The sequence below is a fragment of the Coptis chinensis genome, chromosome 9, assembly GCF_015680905.1.
Source record: "Coptis chinensis isolate HL-2020 chromosome 9, ASM1568090v1, whole genome shotgun sequence".
Classification (NCBI taxonomy): Eukaryota; Viridiplantae; Streptophyta; class Magnoliopsida; order Ranunculales; family Ranunculaceae; genus Coptis; species Coptis chinensis.
Window position 1 is genome coordinate 69,308,285 of NC_141464.1, and position 20,131 is coordinate 69,328,415.

The 20,131-nt window shown below is 34.2% G+C and overlaps 2 long non-coding RNA genes across 8 annotated transcripts; both read right to left on the reverse strand.

The window, feature by feature from the left end:
* Positions 1–4,515: 4,515 nt before the first annotated feature.
* Positions 4,516–5,635, reverse strand: LOC147477663 (uncharacterized). The gene is made up of 3 exons (XR_015209059.1): positions 5,463–5,635; positions 5,206–5,336; positions 4,516–5,112 (listed from the first exon to the last, which is right to left on the reverse strand). It is a non-coding gene; the product is annotated as an uncharacterized LOC147477663 (long non-coding RNA).
* Positions 5,636–9,147: 3,512 nt separating this feature from the next.
* LOC147477664 (uncharacterized) lies at positions 9,148–11,762 on the reverse strand. 7 transcript variants are annotated; one of them, XR_015208554.1, is made up of 7 exons: positions 11,687–11,762; positions 11,100–11,161; positions 10,559–10,644; positions 10,109–10,224; positions 9,830–9,891; positions 9,616–9,721; positions 9,148–9,412 (listed from the first exon to the last, which is right to left on the reverse strand). It is a non-coding gene; the product is annotated as an uncharacterized LOC147477664 (long non-coding RNA). The 7 variants fall into 7 exon arrangements; XR_015208550.1 differs by having other exon boundaries at positions 9,830–9,894; positions 11,687–11,754; XR_015208553.1 differs by lacking the exon at positions 10,559–10,644.
* Positions 11,763–20,131: the final 8,369 nt, after the last annotated feature.

The following is a 20,131-nucleotide window of genomic DNA, read 5'->3' on the forward strand; positions in this document are numbered from 1 at the left end:
TACAAAGACAGAAAATCCTACAAAAATTTCGATAGAATCTCTTATGTATTTTCAACATTTCATAAACTTAAATCCTGTCATAACCTACACACACACACACATAATATATATATGTGTGTGTGTGTGTGTGTGTGTCATTGTTTAACCCAACTACTTAACCGTCTCGACGAATACCAGAACAGTTAAATAACCCTTACGCCTCGAGACAATTTAGTCCCTTCTCTCGGAAGGCATTAGTTTATCTAGCGCGTCTAAAATATACTAAAAACCTTGTATAATTTACATTAGGACTGTTAATTCCTTTATATACAGTGTTAGACATCCTTTTAGCATAGTTAACCAACAAATAAAATAAATTTACCTTGTGCAAAATCATTATATGATAATCCACCCCTGTAACAAGGTTAATATACTTACCATCCTGCAAAGCATGTTTTAAACGAGTAAAATTAAACTAGCTAACATATATAATAATTCAAACTTAACTACATAGTCTAAAATCATTATAATATAACACACAAATATCCATAGCCAAGACCACGATAGTCACCTCTACACACTGTTGTGACTAACACATATATCCATCTGTGTCTCCTCGCATAACCAGTCCCCATTATCAATAACAAACAACCATCGCAATCGGGGTATCGACTCAGGCCCACAGAACGCTGAGAAGGCTGGATCTATGCGTTTGTGCGCTATATATTATATCTCTCACCTACTCTTGAGGTTGAGGATTAAAACAACTAACCACTCTTTAGGCTAACATGGGCTATACCTATCCACCTTGGTGATCAGCCAATGAATTTTTCTAACACCTTGAACTTAACAAGGAATTTTATCCGGCATTTTCATTAATGCCAAGCCCAAAATAAATATAAAATAACAAAACCAGGAGTCGTGGCGGACTAGGGACAACACACAACATAGAAATTTACCTTGTAAGGTATATAAAAGTTCACGAAAGAAAAGTCCACAATTTATAACATGCCATTAAGTAATCCACTAATAATTAAAATTCTCAATGAACCAAATAATCATATCACAACAAAATAAAATGAAACCAATGTATATACCGATACAATTTCAATTCTTTTCAGGGTATACTTACAATACCCATTTATCAATACACAATCCAAGCTCCATCCATTTCAATTCTTATATCATCTTCGAAACCCCTAGATTCCCGTGGTAACACCACCACCAAATAAATATTAATTAAATTTCCACAAAATCCGAACGTGATCATCACATATAAATATATTACCACATGACCACCATTTAGTTTAAACAGTTCAAAAGAATACAACAATAATATTTAACCCCTACGTACATCACTACATCAAGACAAGTAGTTCCTCATACTTTCCGAGACTCGCGGGATATTTTCTCGTTTAAGTAGAGGCATATAGTTTCTTGACTAATATACGGATACAACAACCATCACAAATATATTAGTCGTAAAAACTAAAAATATAATTAATATATATATATATATATATATATATATATAGCGGCTGCACCTTCAACTAAGGCTACCTACGTACCCAAATCAAACCTTACGTAGCTCTTACAATTAATTAGGGTGTTTCTATAGGAATGGAAAGATAAAGATGGCGGCAAAGATATCTCTCTTTGTGGATTTAACTCTCTCGGTCTTTAAACACTCTAGCTGTTAGATTACTCCTTAGAAATGCCTTCTAAAACCCTTCATAGTCAACAGAGGTGATACACATATAAAACAAAATGAAGGCACACAATATACATACAAGAACCGTATAATACAACATAATTATGATCAATGAGGTTTAAGTAAAATTTTCAGTTTGAACACTATCTTGTAGGATGAATAACTCTTGCTACAATTATTCAATTGCAATTAAATTTACGTCATTTGAAAACACAGATAGTGCTAACTTTTCTGCCTAGGTTATTATAGTTTAAATTTGACTCTAACTATGCTAAAACACAGCTGAAAAACAGTCCAGTACAATAAAAATTCAGTTGGAGTAGTCCACCTATCGAAACCCATAACTTCCAACTCGGTAATCCAAACACCATGAAATTTGAACCGTTAGAATAAAGTAGATACAGAATACAAACTTTACTGCCTAGTTCACAAAAACCCAAATCTAACTCTAACTACTACAAAATCGAGCGCGAAGTCAGTCCAGGGCAGTTTTCCTGGCAGACTAGAATACCATCTTTGAACATGCGTAACTCCTGACTCAGATATTCAAATACCATGTAAGTGGAACTCTTAGAAAATAGATTCAAAGAACTAACTTTTCATCCTAGGTCACTATATCACAAAACCCACTCTAACTAAGACAAATTCTAGGACATACAATAGGACAAATGTTCTCTAAAATTATCAATGTAGCAAGTGGTCCACCAATATACAACGTTCAAGTGAATACTTACATGTCCCTTGCGCATTGATTCTCAGCGAGTAACAAAACAATGGAATCAACCAAGCTTTCTAATGAACATTAACAAACAAGAAAATCCAAATTCATCGACAACGATACCACTGTGTTACATTTTAGGCACCAAAGATGAAACCCACACAAGGAACCTGTTTAGTTTGCTACATCTAGTTTAACGACGTCGGCAATAACCGACATAACTGACTTGTTCAGAAATAATTACAGCTAGAAAACAAGCTCCTCAACCAAAACCATATTATTCTATCAAAACATTGTCGTATTCTATTAGTGTCGTTAAATTCCTTGGTGTTCTATAAGTTACCAACACACCCGAAGGAGAAGAAAAATTGAACCTAAGATAGTATCCGTACAAATCTACTGAACAAAGTAGAAAACTATCATACAAGCAATAATTAAAGGATGACTAATATGCTAATTGAAAGTGGGAAAACAATAGCACTTCTTTTCTTTATAGGTGTTTCCCTTTCCCCCTAATTCATAATGTATTAGAAATTAAAAAAAAATAATAATAATAAAATAAATAAATAAATAAATAATCAACACCCATTTCTAAAATATAACCAACAACATCAGGAACCTATATCTTGAACCTTCATTTTCGATATCTCTCCCTCCAACTAAAATATCTATCTTTAATTATAGGATGAGCATAACTTTCCAAAGTAAATAATCATAGGATGAGCATACCTTTCCAAAGCAAATAGTACCTGGACCTATACAAGTGAGAGGTGGTGTCACTCTTCTTTTTCTCCCACAATTGACCTGACTACTTCTCTTGAAGAATTCCCCCTCCATCAAAGCATGAAATTCGCACGCTTCCTTATCGCCATGTGTTCCCAAAGGGCTATACCCAACATTGAGTCCGGGTTATGAAATGAGACGATGGCCGAACTTCTCACTATCTCTGCCAAACTTTAAATATCGATCCACTCAACAATTATTTCACACTTCCCACAATATTTTTTGACAATAAATTAACCTTTCCTTAACTTAGTATAAACAACCCAACTAACTAAACTTCTCCTTTTACTGATCTCAAGCTTTAATCAAGTCCTTAAGATCGACACTCCTACCACGTGTGCACAACATCAATTAATACCCATCAACTCATCAATGAAACCTCCCTTCAAAGTCTCTTTTTCAATTGTTATTTTAAGGCTTCAATTTAATGGGGAACAAGACAAGGAAATTTAATAGGAAGCAAACTAGAGAAGGAAAGCTTTCTGACGTTGGGATGGAGAACAAAGGAAGTGAACAAACATCATTTTATGCTTAATAGATGATAAATGCTACTAAAATAAGGGATTAAAGTGGTGAATAATTTTGGAGAAAGCTATATAACAAAATAACTCAATGCAACAAATCAAATTACGGTGTTATAAAAAAACACGGGGTGTTACAAGAACTACATTTCTAACTGAATTGTCCTATTTGTTCTACGATCCGATCCACGCAACAACTACATTTCTTTCCACCTTTTTTTTTTCATTTGGAAAAAGCTCCTGTGCGGAGTTTAAACGACCCATACCATTACCAGTTTTTTCCCAACTATTTGTTTTAGCAATTACAGAGCACCTAGCTGAAGCTAGTGTTAAGCTAGCACAGATTAATTGTGTTCTGATTCCATGGAACCAAACAAGTCTTGAAAAAGGGGAATTAGTTGGTTAATAACTGAGGATAAACTAGTCTTGCTCGAACAAATTGTAAGTATCAGGTGTCAAAGAGGCATCAGATTGACTAACCCTACCAACTAACATTTACATACTTCTTTCATCCCCTTACTCAGTACCCACTAGCACTTCTTTCGGTCTATCCACTTGATTTAACTGAATTCTCAACTAAACACAGACACGCAATCATTTCATATCCTTGATCAAGGACTCAAGGTTTTAGCTAACAATTTACATCTTTAACAACAAAGTGATGCCTAAACATAGGGAATCTCTTCCAACTAAATGATCCTATTTCACAATCTCTTCCATAATATCATAAACTTCTACAACTAAAGTAAGTAAATGTGTATATCACCCAAACAAATCATTCATAATGAAATTCACATCAAATGTTATCCACAAACAAAGTTTAATTCATAGCAATTAAGCAGTTAAAATTACAAAATAAGTATAGAAATAAATTTTCAACCTCAACACAATGGCGACCGTTCTTGATAAAACTTAAAAGATAAAGAAGTTTTACTCTGCCTAAACGCCGGTTGAGATTTTCACTTTGTTCAATTGACCACAAGAGAACAAGTGTTCACTTTCCCCAATAAGTGAACACTTCATCATAACAGAAAACCAACATCACTAATAGTACCTCAACAACATATATTCCATCAAAATCTAACCATCCATCAATCTGGAAAAACAAGCTTAAACTAACTAAAAAATATAAGAAAATAGTAAAACAAAAGAAACCCAATTACCAAAAACCCATACGAATAGCAGCTCATTCTTGCCTCAACCCCGAAATTTTTAGGTGGAGCACGAACTACAGTAGCAATAGCAGCATTAAAAGCATCAGCCGTTGAAGAACACTCAGAAGTCTATGAAGCAGCTCTATGATGACTTCCTTTAGAAAACGCTTTCCAACCTGAACTCAAATCTCCTTAAGAGCTTCTCCATAGTTTCCATTTCTTATTCTTATTACCACTAACCTTCTCCTACAAAAAACACAATACCCAAACCTCAAAACTTAGTAAACAATAAAAAAACAAGAAGAAATAAAACAAAAATTGAGTTTTTTTCCCGCTTACTTGGTCATCTTTTTCTGGTTTTTTCATACCAACTGTTGATTTTAGCCATTTCCCTGAAGCACCCATTGTTAAAAAAATCAGATCTTTGAGCTGATTCGAGCTTCAAAACCCCAAAATATTCCTTTCTGCGCCTACAAATAGTTTGAGAGAGAGAGAGAGTGGGTAAGAATATGTTGGTGTGTGCTGCAGAGATTGAGCGTGCGAGGGATAGAAGGACGAGATTGAGAGAGCATGGGCTCTTTGAGAACTGTTCGTACCATAAGATTTTTCTGGGGGGCGCCAGACTCAAAATTTTCACTTCCAATTCGCGCACATTTTGAGGCTTTTCTTGTGTCGGTTTTTTCCCCACTTGACCGGAAGATCTTGTGTCACTTTCATTTAGTGGGAAAACAACACACAATATTTAAGTCTCAATTAATTTAAAAGCGACACATAAAGTTGTTCTGCTAGTGTCACTTAAGAACTTGTTTAAGTGTGTCATACCTCCTCCTCTTCTAAAGCGACAGATTAGGTCATATTGTGTCACTTTATCTAAAAATGGATACAAAGCCTCAAATAAAAAGCGAGACTAAAAGTCTTTTTTTCATAGCATATTCAGATTATAGTCTTGTATATTTGGAATATTGAGATCAACAATTATGTAGATCGGAGGTATAGGATGAAGGTATAACCATAACATGAGTGTAGTAAAGCCAGCACATATGAGCATTGTCACCAAGTACGGTACGGGTTTAAAATGGTGTACTTGAAAAAAACTTACTTCGTGTTTTAAACGGAACGCATCGGAAAAAAAATATGTAAAAAAACGTAGGGCATGAAACACGGGTTAAAAATGGTAAAACGGGTTTAAAACGTATAATACGTAAGGTAAAAACCGGTGATAAATAATATAATAGATAAGGAGTTTGATTTTTTTATAAAAGTGGAAAAAAAATAGACACATAGAATAAAAATAATAATAATACAAATGAAAGAAAATTCAAATACATGAAAGTATCAAATTATAATTACTCATCCAAATACTAGAAGTTCTAGATTCAGTACCAAAACACGACTCTAAATAAGATACTACTAATTACCAACTATAATGGCATAATCAAGTACTACAAATAAGTTAATAACTTTAAAATTTCCAATTATTAATAGTCCAAAGCAAAACATAACTGTCTCAATAAGCCAATCGTTAGCCCACTTTTCAAAAAGGTAAACTCCAAAACCCCTTTTTCTTATCGCGTTTTCTTTTAGATTATTATTAAAATAAATAAATAAACGGGAGCTTTTCAAAATCTCGGGTTTTAACGGTTTTTAAGTTTAAAATGCGTTTAAAATGCCTTTTTTTAAAAAAAAACCCGGGTTTTAAACTGGAATAAGACGCCTTGCCAATATCTTGGGTTTTAAACACATTTTTTTTTTCAAAAAAAACGCCGAATTTGGTGACAATGCATATGAGTATAAGAATAACAAGGCACACACAACAACCAATGTCTCTAAGCTACTTTTGTCTCAAGAAATACAAATGCATATTATATCAATAGGATCACAGATTCCCTGCAATTGTCTTGATCATCTATTAGGAAATACAGTCTATAATGGTGTATGCTTTGTGTTTGGCTAACTTGTCTCTGGTTTCATCGCACTGTATACATATTACATATACAAGAGTGTGATATATGCAAAAACCTGACCGTGTAACCGTGATAATTGTGTACAGTGTTGGTGTCAAAAACCTAAACTTGTTTCCAAAATTATAAAATATTTGGGTATCTAATATAAAACGATTCTTGAGTTTTAACAGGATCTTTTATCATATCACATGTTAATCACATAACAATAATTATAAATAAATCACATACCTTTATCCGATGTCATGTTTGCTTGCGAGAATCTTTAATGGGGGCAACTAGGTTTCTCTCTCTTAGCCTATAAATCGTAATTGTGTGTTTTAATGAATTGAATTGATTGATGGAAATCAATACATATTTATAGGTGGCCTGGAGAGAGGACCTTAGTTTCCTAATTCATAAGATTTCCACTATCCATCATGGTAGGAATATCGTAATTAAGGAAAGACTTCTGTTTAGTAAACCACTATAATCAGCAATTTCTATGTAAATAATCAATATACCATATATTCTCTATGGACCATATCTAGGGTTTCCATTAATAAGAAAATCTTGTGTTTAGAATATTTCCAACAGTCTCCCACTTGGTCCATGGGAAGATAATATCGTTTATGGTTTAATTTAGAAAACATTAGGCCCGCGTAAATGCCGAGTTAACATTTAATGGTTATCGTAAGTACCATAGTTAATAGAATCATTAATGTGAGTCATAGCGGTTCCATGCAAATTAAGCTACATGGTTCCTTCCATGTACCACAACACCAATGATCTTCTCAACTAGGTCTTAAGTAAGAAGTATCAATAATGGTCCAATAATGTCTTATCTAAAGACTATTTTTGTTATCATTCATCCATTCACTTACATGTGCATAAATAATGGAAAACATAAAATTCAGAACATTCTAAAATGAGCTCAAAACGATGTCATGCAATAAGCACTAAAGAAAATCCACAAAAATAACAATTACTGGTTACACTCAAGACCCATACTTTCAGCATGCTGCTTGAATACCCTGGATGATTGCCCCGTACTAATGTGTTCAATTGACACTCTTTGGTTCCGAACTTCTTCTTTGACTGAAAAGTATTTCATTTTCATGTGCTTAATACATTTAGAATACCTATTGTTTCAGCAAGATTTGCCTAAACACACCAGTTGGGTCGGAAGTGGTCTTTTTCGGAGGAGATTGCGAAAGAGATGGTTGTTGGGGAGAGTTAAGACTAGACTTTGGTTTTGAAGTTGCCAACATACCCAAAGATATTTCTTGGGATCAAGTCTCGATTGCGTAGTTCTGGAAAAATGATGAATGTTGGATTTTATAGGTAGGATTGGTGATAGTTACTTCCTCGTTCTCCAATATTCCGATCGTGTGATGAAGTTGGAGAACTGGCGGGAAAACTGTCCAATCATGGGATGAAGTTGGAGAACTGGCGGGAGAACTGTCCAATCATGGAATGAAGTTGGAGAACTGGCGAGAGAACTGTCTACTCGTGGGATAAAGTTGGAGAACTGGTAAGAGAACTATCCAATCGTGGGATGAAGTTGGAGAACTGGCGGGAGAACTGTCACACGATATGAAGTTGATGGAAGTGAATCTTGAAAGTGGATAAAGTTGTGGAAGTTGTTTGACTCGCAAAACATGTGCGCAATTGATATTGATTTTACGTGTAGGTATGTAGGCTTTGAGCATAAGCTCTGAGCGTGGGCTTTATTGTAGATAAGCTCTGAGCGTGGGCTTTTTGATAGATAAACTCTGAGCGTGGGCTTTTTTGTAGATAAACTCTGAGCATGGGCTCTAAGTGTGGGTTTTTTTGTATTAAATTGGGTTTTTATTGGGCCACATTTGTGGGGGTCGGAACATCGCCCTCTCTTTGTTACATGGGCAAAGCTCGCGTGGCAAAGAATAGATTTTTTGGTAGGTTTTATGAAATTGGTGAGATAGTTAATATATTGGAGGAATTCTTGTATGTACTTGGACATTAATTGATAGACAAATAGATAATCTTTTGAATAACTAGCCATTTTGCCCCGCCCATGGCGGGGATTGTTTATTTAATATTGAAAAAATTTGTTTATTATTTGTTTTTTTTATTGGAATTCATATTTTTATTAATAACTCTTATATTATATAACAAACATTAGAAATGGATAACAATAAAACCATTGATAAATATATATAGACATTTGAAATGAAAAGTTATACTCCACAGAACATTCAAATAGTATCGAGTAACTAACAAAGTTTACCAAAAACAAATAAACTAAAAGTTAGGCAAATGCATTGTGGAAATCCTACTATTTGGTTCTAAAAATGGCTAATAAAAAACTTATCTCTATATATACTACAACTACCATTTTGGAATGAAAAGTTGTTGGTAACAACATCAGGATTTCAATCATATGTCAATCAATATCATTACTTGCAACAACTATCACGACACAACATGACACTTCTGTCATAAACTTTCATATATAATCGTCGTCCGAGAATAAAATTGTATTGTCCAATGCTCAGACCTAGCTCCTATCCGCATTCACATTTCGAAAGTCATTGATAATTAGATTTACATGTTTCCTGAGACACCTGGAATAAAAAAGAACATTTTTCGTTATTAGATTAATGCTCAAAACATTTGAGATCCTAAATTGAAACAGAGTGAGTAGTTTATGTTCAATGATAAGGTACTAATTTTCATGTGTGCTAAACAACATAGCTCTAATTAAAATATTACACAATAATTCTTTCCATTATGCTAAGCAAGTTTACATAAAAATCTTTTCCATTACCTGAAATAGTTTAAACAATATGCTAAGCAGTAAAATTCTCAAACAATCGATGCGCTGCCACATGGAGAAGCGTCAGTCATATAGATGGTACTTTACCACTTTATCTCTGAAATACGAAATAAACCCATAAAAATAAAATTCAGGATGGTACTTAACACTCAATATATATAATTTAGGAAAGAAGAAAGTAAGATAAAAATAAAAATTCGCTTACATGATTTGAAGAAAGACATTTAAGATGAAAGCCAACAAAAAAGCCTCCGCTCAGTCTTTGGCCTGCTGAAGAAGAAAGTAATGATAGCTTTGATATCAGCTTTGAGTACGTAGTCTTTTTGCACTTAAGATTCAAGACTCATGGGTAGAAGAAAAAAAAACTAAAATAATGACATGCATGATTTAGTTTTTCTCATTATCAAAGCATGACAACTATACTTCATTCATGCTAGTACAAATGGTAGCCTGAAATTCATGACACCTTAAATAACCAACTTACCATTTCAGAGGAAATATCATTTGTAGCTATACCATTAGGTATAGTAACATTCTGAAGAAGGAATTTGTCTTTGCAATTCAAATCTGATGGTGTCTCCTTTTGTGCTTGCATCGTCACTAAAACAACAACGTAACAACAACTTATAAACTGCAACTCCAAGCATAAAAATGGATCAACACATCAATCTAAGTCAATTCCCTATTTGGTCATAATTTGACAAAATTGTCCAACCAAAATCAGAGCAACACACTACAAAATGGCAAACTTTGTATCAATCACAAACGAATTCCAAAGGATTTTCACCTTCATGTGTATAATGATTTTATTGTAAAATACTGAAATCTATCAAAGCAAACCCTAAACCATCTAAAACAACTATGTCCAATGTTCTAACCTAATTATCCTAGACAAAACCACTTTTAACAAAAGATCAAATCTAACGAAGCTAACCTTAGCTAATATGAGGTCCTTTAATTGGAGAGGTTTGAGTTGAGATAAATCCAGCATTGCCTCCAAAACTTTACTGGTAAACCACACTTTAAAAATAATACGACAATAGAATTAAAAAAATCTTTAACAGTGTCCCATATAAGATATGTCTACTATCTAATGTAGTGACTATATACAAAAAAAATATACATATAAAATTACTCTGCGTTCATAGCTGAAGCCTAAGCTCATAAGCACATACGAAGGTATCCTTCCATACTACATGTTAACAGTAACCATGATAAGGAGTTCCTGTAGGATTGAACATGTTGTCATTTTGTTCTAAAGTTTATCACTAAGAATTTACTTTGCAGATGAATAAGAATTTTAATAATGGTTTAATTTAAGCATAACGACACACACATATCTCAATTAGTAGAAAATGAAAAATAATGAAATCTATCAAGTGTCCTAGAAAGTATTTAGACGGACTTTTGTAAGGAATCCAATACCATAAAGAGCTTCATATTGCTCATGATAACTTTTTAGTTAGACTTCTTACCTGAGATCATTACAAAAATGTAACTCATCGCCCACTAGATCACCTAAGATCGCGATCAATCCCTTGAATGAAACATCAAAAAATTAGTTAAGGAAAAAAAAGTATATTACTCATCGAATTTCTTGTTAAGTCAATGTCATGGTGTGTCTTGCTAATTCAAGGACATAATGAAGATAGATTATCTATAAACTATCAACTCTATGCATTAAAATAAATCAGATATCTATTTCTAGAAAAAGTTCAATTAAAGCTAATTGCTAGTGAGGATCTAACATTACTTATATACACCTGAAATTTAGTTTTAGCAACAAAATCAATCAATTATTAGTTGTGCGTAGCTACCTGGAATTCAGATGTAGGAGCATATGGTTCTCATAATCCGTGCTCTTGATCAAAATCTAGGAATAAAATAAGTGAATAAAAACTAAGAAAAAATATCTAGTGTGTGCCTCGCCAATATAACTAAATATACCTTTAGAACAATGCAACATGTAGGCATGTAACTCTTTCCCGTAGTCATGTTCAACATATGAGAGCATAAAATTGTGCAATATAAACCCTTAGTTGTAATAGACTCTGAAACCCACCTATATCAAACTTCTTGCGGTCAATGTCAACACCAATGACACGTGAAGCACCAGCTGCTTTTGCATTTTATGCAATCTATTGAATTACAACCAAACAAATAAATAAAGAATAAATAATGAAATACTAACTCAGAGCCTATGTAGAATTAGAAGGTAATATGAAACAGTCTAAAATTGACTTTCATCATGAGACCAACGGTATCAAGACCAAGCACAGCCACAATGGAACCTGCATTCATCCATTATATTCTTGTGTGATGAAGATATGGATGCAAGTCCCAAACTAATAGGTCAAATAAAAACATATGAGAAATTGATATGGTCTTTTAATGCTATTTGTGCTATTTTAAACCTCTAATACTAATTGTGATATTGAGGTGGATCTATTGACAGTGACAACATTGTGTTGCTCTCACCTTTGTTTGAATTCAGTTTTCATCTTGCATCATATCATTAAAAAATTTCTTACTTGATTGAACTGTCTAGAACAACCTTTGGTGCCTTCTTCTTTATTGTGATTGGGGGTTTCCTTTTTCTGTTAAGAAGAAGAAGAAAAGTTACATTCTTTATAGTTTTGATTTGAATAGATTTCAAAACGTTAAAAAATAAATACTAAAATAAACTTACAAATCAATGGACTGCAAAATGTATAAATATATTTCGTTGATGATGTATATATATATATATATATATATATATCGATCAATTTGGTGTGCTATTGTAAAACAGAAGATATAACTATCAAAACGTAAACCTCTGCTATTTTAAACCTCTAATACTAATTGTGATATTGAGGTGGATCTATTGACAGTGACAACATTGTGTTGCTCTCACGTTTGTTTGAATTCAGTTTTCATCTTGCATCATATCATTAAAAAATTTCTTACTTGATTGAACTATCTAGAACAACCTTTGGTGCCTTCTTCTTCATTGTGATTGGGGGTTTCCTTTTTCTGTTAAGAAGAAGAAGAAAAGTTACATTCTTTATAGTTTTGATTTGAATAGATTTCAAAACGTTAAAAAATAAATACTAAAATAAACTTACAAATCAATGGACTGCAAAATGTATAAATATATTTCGTTGATGATATATATATATATATATATATATATATATATATATATATATATATATATATATATATATATATATATATATATCGATCAATTTGGTGTGCTACTAAAACAGAAGATATAACTATCAAAACGTAAACCCACTGGGTGTCTCCATTCAAGGCTTTAATCACATTATTCTTCGCTACTTCCTATTAATACCTCCTGGTTTTGTAAGGCATAGCCTACATATTAATCGAATTAATTCATGCAATTAGTTTATGATATACAAAAGGTGAAGGGTTAAATATAGTCTCATACTTTTCATAAAACTTACATATTAGAGTAAAAATTGTTTTTGGTATTTAACAAACACTATAAAAGAGCAAAAATATTTACCTGAGAAAATCCTCGCCAATGGATCTCAACACGGTCCCCCGGATGTAATTAGTCTAAAAAATCCAAGGCATGAATATTATGAGGGGGAATGTCTATTGGTGGTGCTCTTATCCTATCCCAGTGCACACATTTCTCTATCACTGGTGCCGTGAATAATGAGATGGATATCTGAAAACAGAGCAAACATCCAATGAACAAAATAAGTTCCAGAAGGTACATACACCCACTCAAATGAGCTAAAGATTCACTGAAAAGTGTCTATAGTGCTAGTGCTAGCATTTTGGTCATTTTCTATCCATCATTCTATAGCTTGAAACAATTAGATGTTTTGAGGCTTTAAATTTTAAAATTGATGTTGAATTAGAATAATAACAACATGAAATCAACTGTTGTGAAAACGAAAATGTAGGATAAACTTTAATACCTTGCTTGAAAGGTGTTTGAAGCAATCATAGCGAAGTTCGCATCATAACATGACAAATATATACTGAACATGCCCATTTTGAAATGAAAAGACGGAAAGAAGAACCTAAATTTCAGTCATTTTAAAACCATAACCGCCGACGTTGAAACTCATAAACCATTCATTACAAATCAAGAGTCAACCATTGTATTGTGATAAGTGAATCAAAACTAAAAATTAAAATAAGAAAGAAACAAAGGTTGAAGAGAAAGGGAGTTTGACAAAAATGGTCATTGTTGATTTGAGAAGATAGATTGGATTGAGGACGACGATGGTTTCATCCATTACCCAAAACAAATCATACAAAAAGAAATCTCTAACCAAAAAATACGAAAAGAATAACTCAAAATTTAATATAGATCTCAATTTCTTGAAAGAATAGTGGAAAAATAAGATTGGGTGTTGATTAAGATAGAGAGAAGATAGTTGATGAAGACTCCTCCGAGGTTTTGTAGGAGTTTAATTATGAAGAGTTTCAAAATATATGAAACTTGTCGGCTATTTGGGTTTTTAGGTTTCGTAGTTTAAAGTAGAATGGCGTTTTTTTTGTTTTTTGAATCAATTTTGTTGTTTTTACAATTCGTAGATATATCACGAATCCTTTTTTAATGTGGCGTATAATTGTTTTCTCATAATTTTATGGATCTCGAAAACACATAACCAATCTCGAGCAAATCCAATGTCTAGTGTAATTTTTAGTAGGGACTGACTTGCAAATAATCAAAATATTGTCCTGATTTTTAATTAATTTTGGATACCTACTTAAAATTTTTGCTGACGTGGCTCACTATGAGCATCCTGAAAGAACCGATATTAATGTAGATAGGATTTCAAAATATAAGCGGTCGGTCAATTTACATGGTAATTGATAAGTGGGGCTGTTTCGTAAATAAACTGGTAATTTAAAAGGCATGGGCCCATGGGCCTTTTTGGAGGGTTGTTATTTGGTTAAGTTTAGAGTGGGAATCAAAATTAGATAAATGATTGGACAAAATCTAAATGGATCGGCGTGTGATAGTGGTTTTAGGAGATTTAAAGTCAGGTACCCAAAATTGATACAAGAATTGGTTTAGGATCGGCATTCTCTAATTGGACAAAGCGGGTGGTCGGTTAGCCAAATGAAAATGAAGGGTCGTCAAAAAAGAATGGGAGTTTGCTAGGTTTGAAGAACTGGATCGATATAGATCGGCAAAAAGAATATGGTGAGCTTCTTAGGTCGGCTAGACCAATACAAATATGCACAATTACTTGCTTTGGTCGAGAGTAAAATCGAGCTACCAATCAAAGAGATCATGTATAAATTGATCGGGTTTTCATTGTATTGATAGTATTGATCATTGGATTGTATTGGCAGTATTGATCATTGTTTGATTTTGAGTAGTTATTGGATTGGGAATTGAATTGATCGGCAATTGTTTGATATAGAGCATTGGTTTAAACTTGGTATTAACAATGTAATCATTGATTGGCAATTTTGAAAATTGATCAGTTATTGAACGGCAACTTGAATTTCTGCTGTAAATATATTCATCCTTAACTTGATCGAAGTTCTCTTTTCGAAAACCAATCGGTTAAATGATTGATCGGCAACAATATGCATCGGCAATTCAAAGGATCGACAACTCATTCAGCGGCAATTCAAAGGGATTGGCAACACCAGCGGCAATTCAATTCAAAGGGATCGACAATCCACAACTCAATCGGAAATAGAATTGATTGCTAATAAAAATAAAGGAACTAGTAGAATCGGTTGGGTATTTAATACCAAATTGGAAACTCGATATATTACGTCGGTCACCTCAAAGGATCGGCAAATACCAAAGTTTGAAACAGATTAGAAAAGATCGAGTGTTTAAACATATAAGTAGTTGATCGGCAACTTCGGCAAATCGATCGGGATTTGCTTTAAACGGTTAATAAAAATAAATTTATATGTACAGCAATTTGAATGTCGCTGTTTGAAATTATAATATATATGCCAAAACCATAGAGATCTGGTAGGATGCAAATTGAATGATTGATGGATTATAAGGCTATAATTAAGTTACAATCGGCACACGAATTGACGAGAATTGGTGGATTTTATAAACTGTTCGGGTTTTGGAAATTGTTTGTTGGTTATCTGATTGAATTGTTTGATTTGAGTAATTGAAATTGATCAGAAATTTAATGGATCGGTTAATTGAATGCTAAAGTTTGCTTATAGTATGTGTCGGCACTGTTTAAAAAGAATTGAAAAGGAGCCTTAGCATAAAGGATCGGTTTAGCATACAAGGATCTGATAGCTAAAAATAAGTAAATTTTGAATTGGTAATTGGTCGGCAACTTGATTGCAAATATTCCTTTCCAAAAAACTGATCGGCTTAAATGGTTCATCGGGCAAATTCATCGGTTTGAGGAATTGAATTGGGTACAAGCTGGCTTTGAGTAACAAGTTGATCAGCAAGTTCAATTACATTTTCAATCACAACTTCAAACACATATATAACTTGACAAGTTGTTGAATTCGTTAGGCAATTGAAAAGGAAAGAAATTGGTAGGTTTGTTGGGTATGCAAATCAATATGGATTAAGAAATAAAACTTCCAACAAATTTAAAAAGGCAAGGGTTGGATGCTCAGTATTTAAGAAAAGTAGGACTTTTCAATATTGAAAATTGAGCAATTCAATGTGATCGGCAATTTATATAGATTGAATACCAGATAGGTCGGCAAGTTGTTCGGTTTGAGTAATCAATAGATATGCAATCGGTAAAAAGTGTTCAAAAACTTGGGGTGATACCGCCCCATAGCAATGATAATATTATGAAATTTAGGGTGTCGTTGCCCCAGATTGCAATGATGTATTGAAGTTTGGGCAGATTGCAATGATGTATTGAAGTGTGAGGTGTTGTCACCCCCATAGTATACTGATAACGTAAGAAATTTGAGGTATCGCCGCCCTCATATTGTAATGATAATGTATTGAAATTTGAGGTAGTGTACTGATAACGTAAGAAATTTAAACTGTTACCACCCTCATAGTGTACTGATAACGTAAGTTATTTGAGGTGTCGTCACCCTCCTAGTGTAATGATAACGTAAAGGAATTTGGGGTGTCGTCGCCCCCATAATGTATTGATAATGTAATTAAATTTGGAGTGTTGCCGCCTCCAAAGTGTAATAATAATGTAATGGTATTTGGGGTGTCGCCGCCCCCAGAATGTTCTGATAACGTAATTAAATTTGGGGTGTCACCACTCTCTAAGTGTAATGATAACATATGGAAATTTGGGGGGTCACCGACCCCATAATGTATTGATAACGTAATTAAGTAATTAAATTTGGGGTGTCGCCGCCCCCATAATATAATGATAACATAATAAAATTTGGGGTGTCGCCGCCTCTAAAGTGTAGTGATAACGTAATGAAATTTGGGGTGTCGCCGCCCCCATAGTGTAATGATAATGAAAGTTGAGGTGACGCCCCCAAATTGTAACGATTATATATTGAAAGTTGGGGTGACGCTGCCCCATAGTATAATAATAACATAATAAAATTTGGGGGGTCGTCGCCCCCATAGTGTAATGATAACGTGATGAAATTTGGGGTGTCGCCGCCCCTAAAGTGTAATGATAACGTAATGAAATTTGGGGTGTCGCCGCCCCCATAGTGTAATGATAACGTAATGAAATTTAGGGGGTCGCCGTCCCCATAGTGTAATGATAACGTAACGAAATTTGGGGTGTCGCCGCCCCCAAAGTGTAATGATAACATAATGAATTTTGGGGTGTCGCCGCCGCCATATTGTAATGATAATGAAATTTGAGGTGACGCCTCCAGATTGTAACGATTATATATTGAAAGTTGAGGTGACGTTGCAACCATAGTGTAACAATAACGTAATGGAATTTGGGGGGTCGTCATCTCCATAGTATTGTAATGATAATGTAATGGAATTTGGGGTGTCACCACCCCCATAATACAATGATTAAAATATTTTGAATGAAATGTTATATATGAATGCTAATTTAAATGTATGCATGTATGAATAATAAATAAATTATAAATGTAAAATGATATTTAAGATGCCCCTATGTATATATAGTCTTTCATTTTAACTATGTGAGACTCTGTCCAACTTTTGTAATAAAGTGAATGTCGTCATTCCTTATAAATTGCAATATTTTTTGCAGTGAATCAATATGACTTTGAAGCAAAAGAATTTTAAGTATCATCATTCTTTGAGCAGTGGTAAAACACTTCTTGTTGTATCGTTGATCCATTTTTTATTTAGGCTATAAACAGAAGAATATCGATACCATCATATTGGACTGATCAACATGTCGGTGAGCCATAGGCTTGGCATGTTATCAATTATACGAGTTCCTTGACGAGATCAATCACTTCTTGTTGTATACCAATCCATTATTCGGTGAGGCAACAAATAGAAGGCTATCGACATCATCATATATATGGACGGATCAGCATGTCGATGAGCTCTAAGGTTTGGGCTACTATCGACTGTGCGGTTCCATGACGAGGTCAATCACTTCTAGCTCCGATCCTTTCTTTAGTAAGGCAACAAATAGAAGTCTATCGACATCATCATAAAGACAGATCAGCATGTCGATAAGCCCTAAGGTTTTGGCTACTATCAACTGTGCGAGTTCCATGACAAGTCAACCACTCCTTGTTATATGCCAATCCATTCTTCAGTGAGGCAACAAATAGAAGGGCTATCGACCATCATATGGACAGATCAGCATGTTGATGAGCCCTAAGGTTTGAGCTACTATCAACTGTGTGAATTCCATGACAAGTCAACCACTCCTTGTTATATGCCGATCCATTCTTCAGTGAGGCAACAAATAGAAGGGCTATTAACCATCATATGGACATATTAGCATGTTGATAAGCCCTAAGGTTTGAACTACTATCAACTGTGCGAGTTCTATGATGAGGTCAATCACATACTTCTAACGGTATGCTAATCCATTCGTTGGTGAAGCTACAAATAGAAGGCTATCGACCTCATCATATTGGACAGATCAGCACATCGATAAGCCCTAAAATTTGGGTTGTTATCGATTGTGCGAGTTCTATGACAAGATCATCCACTTCTAGTTGTATGCCGATCTATTCTTCAGTGAGGCTACAAATAGAATGCTATCGACATCATCATATGGAACATATCAGCCATGTCAATGAGCCTTAAGGTTTGGGCTACTATCAATTGTGCGAGTTCCATGACGAGGTCAACTACTGTCCTTGTTGTATGCCAACTTCTCGTAGTTATATCTTGATGATCAAGCTAGTCAATATGAATTGATGGCAAACAGATCGGAATTGTTGAACTAGTCTACTGGTCATCAAATTGAGTCTTTTTGCTTGATGACCAAATTGAAAGAGCTTTTTGAAATAAAATTCTTGGAGCGCCAAAATTGAAAAAAAATTTTTTTTTTTTTTTTTTTTTGCCGATCATTTGGATCAGCAAAATATTCTCTGAAACATTTGGTCGATTTTTTTTTTTTTTTTTTTTTAAAGGTAGGTAAAATTAGATATTGGCAATTGGCAATTGAAAAGACCGAGCCAATTATGAAGATTGGTTCTTTCTTCGCCTAGGGTGAACATTTGGAGTATATGGACGGAAGGTTGGGATCCAATCACTCTTTTCATGGTCCTCTGTATGTGAGCCACCATCTACAGAACTACTATTGTCAACTGACATGTAATGTGAAACATGCATTGGTCGACAATGAGCTCGAGGTTGGGACACAACTTGTAGAGGGACCTTTCAGAGAGGTTGTACTACTAAAGCATGGTAAGTGATACATCCAGATAATTTCTTCTAGGAGAGAGCCGATCTCTTATAGCCTTTTGGCTAGGATTGGCTACACCAACATTGTTTTTCTTCATATCTTCGATGAGTTGTCTACCCTTCCATGAGTGGTCGACAGTAAAGTTAGCAGAAGAGTTTTTGAACTCACTCATGATCACACTTGAAAATATCTGTCTTCATATTGTAGTTTTGTTTGCTTCCCTTAATCGCACGATTTTTTTTAGTGCGTAAGGAAGTGCTTTGATTCTGTAGTTACTTTGCTCGACAACTATACATGTATATGTTTCTTTAATTTTCGGAGACGACGGTCGACTTGAGTTGTTGGATCTGCAATATGAATACTCACTTTCTCAGTCGCAGATGACTGAGAACCATCAGACTTGGAAATGAAATTCTCATTCGCAGAAGTTAAGTGTTGAACTTGAGCGGCAAGAGGAGAGCCTTCACCGTTGTTTGTTCTTTGTGAAGCTATTGACACAACTTTTTTGTGGTTGAGGATATCCCCACAGACGGCGCCAAATATGTTTCAGCAAAATTTGCCTAAACACACCAGTTGGATCGGAAGTAGTCTTTTTCGGAGGAGATTGCGAAGGAGATGGTTGTTGGGGAGAGTTAAGACTAGACTTCGGTTTTGAAGTTGCCTACGTACCTAAAGATATTGCTTGGGATCAAGTCTCGATTGCGTAGTTCTGGAAAAATGACGAATGTTGG